At 40.1% G+C, this 6,573-nt stretch overlaps 1 pseudogene across 1 annotated transcript; it reads right to left on the bottom strand.

Annotated features, from left to right (window-relative positions):
- Positions 1–912: 912 nt before the first annotated feature.
- LOC308513694 (actin-related protein 2/3 complex subunit 2-like) lies at positions 913–2,843 on the bottom strand (annotated as a pseudogene). The gene is made up of 2 exons: positions 2,360–2,843; positions 913–1,385 (listed from the first exon to the last, which is right to left on the bottom strand). The product of its transcript is annotated as an actin-related protein 2/3 complex subunit 2-like (transcript).
- Between the last annotated feature and the right edge of the window lie 3,730 nt (positions 2,844–6,573).

Below are 6,573 nucleotides of genomic sequence, written 5' to 3'. Positions count from 1 at the left end.
CTGTGAAAAATAGTTTATGGCTATCTCAGGTGAATCCATGTTGGTGACTTAGAAAGGATTTACAAAACTGTTAAAATATAATTTTCAAAAAAAGGTGAAATTTTGAATCTAAAAGTGTAAAATGAACACATATCAAAGACTGTATTAATACCTTTGAAAAATCCTTGCTTTCCTTCTGCAACCTTTTCTTTGAATAGCCCTATTCTCGTGTTTTGTCTTCTTTAACAGGGATTTCAACTATTACCCATAGAAAAGGGATAACAAAGTCTCCTATACCTTTTGAGGGTGACTTTCTTAGACATTGTCCAGGTGCTAAAGGAGGTCCTCTTATCTCTGTTTCTAGGCCAAAAAAAAAAAAAAAAGTTTTTTTCCCCATTGTTTATGCTTTAATGCTAATTTGGTTTCCCATGCAACATACAGAGCTTTATTGATTTCCCTTATTAATTATTTAAAAAGCAGCAGATGTTGCAACTGTGAAGGTTACTTTTTTTTTTTTTAAGATAGAAAGATTTTTTTTATTAATGACCCCAACCGTATTTCTTTAGATATAGGAGTTTTGAACTCGAATACTCAGGAGAAATCAAGTTAAGATTGCATTATCCTGCAACTCATTACCAGTAACATATCACAAAGCAAAAGAGCTTGGAAGGAAGGTGGAAGGGAAGGGAAATTAAAGAAAAGGAATTAAGTTGATCAAGTGGATTTTAAACAAAAAAATTCTTGGGAACTATCAAGTTCTTGCAAGCACAGCTCGTTTCTGCAGATTATTTTCAGAACGAGTACAAAATGGAGCCAAAATGGTGAATCCCTTGAGAACCTGAAGAGGTGAACATTAAAAGCGATGATTATCTATCCAGTAGCAAGTATTCCAGCCTTCAGTTGCCAGCCGCTTCCTCTTCCTGTTCACAAGAGCTAGTGGGATGAAAACATCTTCCCCCTGATTGTTTTCATTTCTTTCTTCTCGGCATCTGGGTGTGCACAGTTCAGCACCTTGAGGAAGTCAGATTACCCCCCCCCCCCCCCCCCGCCGCATATGTGTGTGAATCTAGGCCTTAGAGCACTTATGTGGTAGTGCAGGTAGTCCTGGAACGTGTGGATCAGGTTGATGGTGTTGTCTTGAGCGCTGGCATCAGTGTGGCGAGGGAACAGCTCGAAGGGAATGTAGCCAATGTTGTCACCCACAGCAGCATCGGTGTCTTTCAGCTTCAGAGGAGGTTCCCTGTGGCTAAAGAGGACCTGTGGGGCCCAATGGCTGGCTCTGCATCCTTCTTTGAACTCCTGCATGAACACCTTTCCAATGACCACATCGTCGTCATCCTTACACTGTGCTGAAGACTACCGTGACTCTGTCCTTGGTAGACTCCACATACCCAGTCTTATCATCCCTATCCTCTATAATAAAGAGCTAATATGCAAATGGTTGTCACGCCCTCATGCCATCACGCCTTAACCTAGTGGTTCTCAACCTTCTGGCCCTTTAAATACAGTTCCTCATGTTGTGACCCAATCATAAAATTATTTTCGTTGCTACTTCATAACTGTAATGTTGCTACTGTTATGAATCGTAATGTAAATATCTGATATGCAGGATGGTCTTAGGCGACCCCTGTGAAAGGGTCATTCGACTGCCAAAGGGGTCGCGACCCACAGGTTGAGAACCGCTGCAACGTCTCAGACACTCAACACTGGGGAGAGAGGAATGGGGATTAGCCAGGCTGCAGCCCGGGAGAGGGGAAAGCTGCCCGCCCCACAGTCTTGGGTGCCAGTGGCTGCACCTGCGCCTGCAGCCTGGGAGAGGGACAATCTGCACATCCCATGGTCCCCACTAGCCCAGGTGCCAGTGGCTGCACCTGTGGCCCAGGAGAGGGACAAGCTGTCTGCCCTGCGGTCCTGGGTGCCAGCGGCTGCATCTGCACCTGTGGCCCGGGAGAGGAACAAGCCGCCCACCCCGTGGTCCCGGTGCCAGTGCCTGCGGCTGCCTGCAGCTGTGGCCTGGGCAAAGCTGCCTGCCCATGGTCTCCTGTGGCTGCAGCCAGCCTGCATGAAGCCAGCCCGGGTCCTGGGTGCCTGCGGCCGGACAGAGGAAGGGAAGCCAGGGTCCTGGGTGCCTGCAACTGGCCAGAGGAGGGAATCCTTGGTCTTGGGTGCGGGGTGAGGCAGAGGCAGTTAGGGGTGATCAAGCAGGCAGGCAGAGGTGGTTAGCGGTGATCAGGCAGGCAGGCAGGCAAGTGGTTAGGAGCCAGTGGTCCCAGATTGTGAGAGGCAGTCAGACATCCTCCGAGGGGTCCCGGATTGGAGAGGGTGCAGGCCGGGCTGAGGGACCCCCCCTCCTGTGCACGAATTTCATGCACCGGGCCTCTAGTAATGGATAACTGCCCTGTTCTCTTCTTCCTTGCCCTCTTCTTGGAACTGGAAGTATTTCTTAAAGACAGAGACAAAACAATTTCGTTTCAACATGCCAGCCTGATACACAATGGAATCCATGGATGCGGGCAGATTTTCAAGGTTGTACAGCAAAGAGACATTGTATCCTGATTCTGGGTTTACCAAGAAGCTCCCATACACTCTCTTTAGTAATTCATCAGCACCATGTGCCTGAAGTTCTAAGAAATACTGACCATCGCTTTTGTTTTGTCTCCATTAGGATTTGAAATATGATCGAGGACCCCATCTAAATCTGCAAATGTTACCTCTACTGCTTCTGGTTGGTTTCCTGTGGCCGCGGTCTCTAACTTGAGCAAGAGCATCTCCTCGATGATGCGGTTGTTCACCTCCAGCAGGATCATGGCTGCGGCTGGCCTCGAGGCCTGAACCTGCCTGCGGAGTCGCCGCCCCTGCTGCCACCTCACCCACAAGACCGGTCCCCGCCCAGCCCCCCGGCTGTGAATGTTACTTTTATTTTTTACTTTTTATTTTATTTTATTTATTTATTTTTACTAATTTTTGGAGTTAATTCATTCTAGCTTTATGCATGCACAATAATAGCATATTCTTCCTGTTACTAAGATTCCTGACACTGTTTTTAAAGCATAACAGCACTAGCGTTACAATGCTAAGGCACATTTGACTCCTTTCCCAACCTGGCTTCCATTAAATTAGTCACCACTTTTACAGTGAATAATTCCGGTTTAGTCATGCACTGTAGGTGATATCAGCTCTAGTTAATTTTTTTCAGATCCCTCAAACTGGTCCCTGGGCAATCACCGTTAAGCCAATTTAGAGGAAAATAACATTGCTGCAGTAATAGGGGAGTTCTAAAATGTCTCAATTCTCCTGAAGTTTACAGTTAGTACATTGAACATTCTGTCTGATAAGGAGAAAAATCTCACAGGACTTTGTGGATAGGAATAACAAAACATGAAACTTCTCCACCAAATAGTTCATGTCTTGCATCATTTTTCAATTAATTATCCTTTGAGCTTTCATTTTAGGTTGCATTCCTCTCACTAGTTTCATTCTTCATCCTCAGAGGAAAAAGAAATAGAGAAGCAGAGTGTTCTCTGAGAATTTGTATACCCTTAGCATATCTCTTGAACATAGGAGCAGGAAAAAAAAAATAAGTCAAGGATTTCATTTGAATAAGAATGATTTATCTACTGAGAGCTGAAGGACATGAATACATTATGGGTATCTTTTTGCATTTGACTTTTTCTTTCTTAGCAAGTAGATGGTTTCAGAGAATTCTTAAAAACAATTCTAAAGTGGTATGATGAGGCATTATTTCTTTCAGTGATAAAGACTTTCATATAAATTACATTGAGCTATACATGGAATTTCAGACTACTATAGTTTAAAATGTATCCTAATAGTATAATTACTTTTGCATTTCCAAAGTTCACTATATGGCTCTATAAACTTTCATGTATGAATATACTTATGATTGATACATTTTCCTATTAAATTCATATTAATTATAATTGTGAAGTAAACATGGATGGAGATTCAGAAATTAATCTTTTGAAGATGAGCTTTCCTTAGTTAATAAAATCACATATAATTGACTAGAGAGTTTAAATCTGAGGTATTACTTTATAGTTTTATGCTTATGAAATTTTATAATTGCTCTTTTGTTTACCTGTAGAAATTGCTTTGTTTGTGCTATGGACAGTTTTCTGTGTTTTAGGTAACAAAGTGATTTTTACATATATTGATAATAAGATTACTTATTTGGGTTCTTTGTTGAAGAATACAACATTTAACATAACAATTTATAGCTACCTAATCTTTTGAAAGGATTTGCTACTTTAAATGCTTCAGATATTTCTGAGGCTGAGGTTTAGGCAGCTTACCAGCCTCCCATCCTTGGAGAGAAAAGTCACTCTAAATTCTTTAGGATAAAATAATATAATAATTAGAGAACAGGAAAGAGGCAGGGTTCCTATTTCCTCTCATCCGAATTCCTGGTTGAACAGTTTAAGAGTGGCAGACATTACCCCTCTATTTTTACTTCCCTGATATTTAGCACAGTTTTTGCCACATAAAAATCACATTATTTATGACGTGATGGATTTTAAGAAACCACCTTATTATATTCTGAGTTTCAAAGCTGAAGGGTTATAAATTTATGTATCAGCCATGCTACTTGTAATTCAGTAAAATAATATAGAAAATGTAACGGGATTATAGACTGATGAATGTATGGGCAATCAGTTAACTGACACTTTGAAAGTTAAACAAAAGTTTTAAAAATGAATAAAATTTGTACTCCTTAGCATAGTCAACAAGATAGGAGATTCCTCTTGGATTTGGTTAAAACTTCAGCAGCTGCAGGTTTCCCCACATATTTATTCCATAAGCAGACATTTGCCTTGTACTCCACAAAGGCAAGGCCATGTATAATTTTGCTCACCTCTCTTAGCTTGCCTTCACCATGAATATTTTCCTCTTCCTCTTCATTTTTCATCCATCTCTTTCCAATTCTAATACAACATGTATCACATTAAATTTATGAAATGTCTTACTTGTATGAAATATGATTATTTGAAGCAAAAGTCATTTTTCTTCATTTGTTTATGTTTTATAGCACCTAGTCTTATCTCAGATCATTTAGTAGATATTCAATACTTTAATGTTTAATAGATAATTGGCTGTGTTTGTAGGTCATTCTGCATATTCTCTCTGCTTGATCAGCAGCAGTGATCTTGGGTTTGGATTAGAAATCAAACTTCTGAGACAAAATAGTCTTCACCCAACACTAAATTTACTTAGCTTGAATAATGAATAAACATTAGGCAAAATCATAGCACGGATGGCAATAATATAGTAGAGATCACATAACTCTCAGACACAGATCACAATATCAGTTTGTGTGTGTGTGTGTGTGTGTGTGTGTGTGTGTTTGCCCTGGGAACATGAATGTTCATAAGTGAGAGATTGGGTGGGTGCAGATAACTGTTAAAGAAAAAAATATTCAGTAACATTTGCTAAAGATGCTCAGGTAGACTTTACTCAGTGCCATTGTGATATTTATAGGGATGCTGCAATGGGATTTTACAGTGTGAGAGAGTCTAGACTTAATTTCAAATACAGCATGGGCAAGTGGGAGTTTGTAGCCAAGAATTGGGGTGGGGTTAATGGGTGGAAAGTTACTAAGAGGAAAAATCAGGAGTAAAAGGTGTTCTGACTAAATTGATCGCACGGGATTCTTGCTGAAGAAAGGCCAGAGTGATCAGGTATCACCTGGGGGATAGTGGAGGATGAGGAACCTGATCACATATTAAGGGAGATCAGACATGGGGTGGGGAGGGTCAGTTAAACTGACCTAGCAGGGTTCTTGCTAAAACTAGACTTTACAAGGAAATATGCAGATGGGCCTAGGAGAAGATGTAGGAACCTGACTGAAGTTTGGTCAAGGGAACAGTCTTTGTTACCACCTTGGTTCAGGGAAACACTCAGGATCCTTTTTAGTTTGATAACATGCTAATAACATACAAGAAATAATATGTCTATCCAAAAAGATTAAAAATTAAAAACAGGTAAAACCTACAGGGCACCACTGAAATTCATGGGGTAAAAATGCTATGTACATAGCATTTATAAGTAGCTATTTCTGCATAGTGATAGATATCTTAATTTTACCACTATTATAAATACTCTTAAATAAGTTATTTTTTTTTAAAGTTGGTTCTGGGATTCTGTTTCATCAATGCTAAAAGTGACCATAGGTGAATTTTAGAATTTTAAGAATAACAGATTAAATTGTTTGTGTATCATTTATTTTCAAATAAACAGTAATTAAATGTCAGTTTCAATAGTGAAGAGGAACCCTTAATTGTCCTTTTTCTTCTGCATAGAAGTTCCACCCATAGACAGAGGGAAGGCAAATACTTTTAATAAGCATCTATGTCCACCATGCCTCCATGGGGATATAACCAGAGGAATTGGTTGATACTGATTGAGGATTAGTTTGGTAGGATAGAACCAAACAGTTTGGAAGGATAATGAGAAAGAACAAGATTGGAAGATTTCGTATAAGGAAGTTGAAAAGAATATAGATGGTCCTTTTTTAATGGCTCAGTGTGTAATGATATTTATATCTAATGTAAGTGCTTACCACAGGCATCTATTACAGAG

The sequence above is a fragment of the Myotis nattereri genome (assembly GCF_964212035.1).
Source record: "Myotis nattereri genome assembly, chromosome: 2".
Taxonomy (NCBI): domain Eukaryota; kingdom Metazoa; phylum Chordata; class Mammalia; order Chiroptera; family Vespertilionidae; genus Myotis; species Myotis nattereri.
Note: the sequence above shows the minus strand (reverse complement) of the source record. Positions and strands in the feature narration are given on the sequence as shown.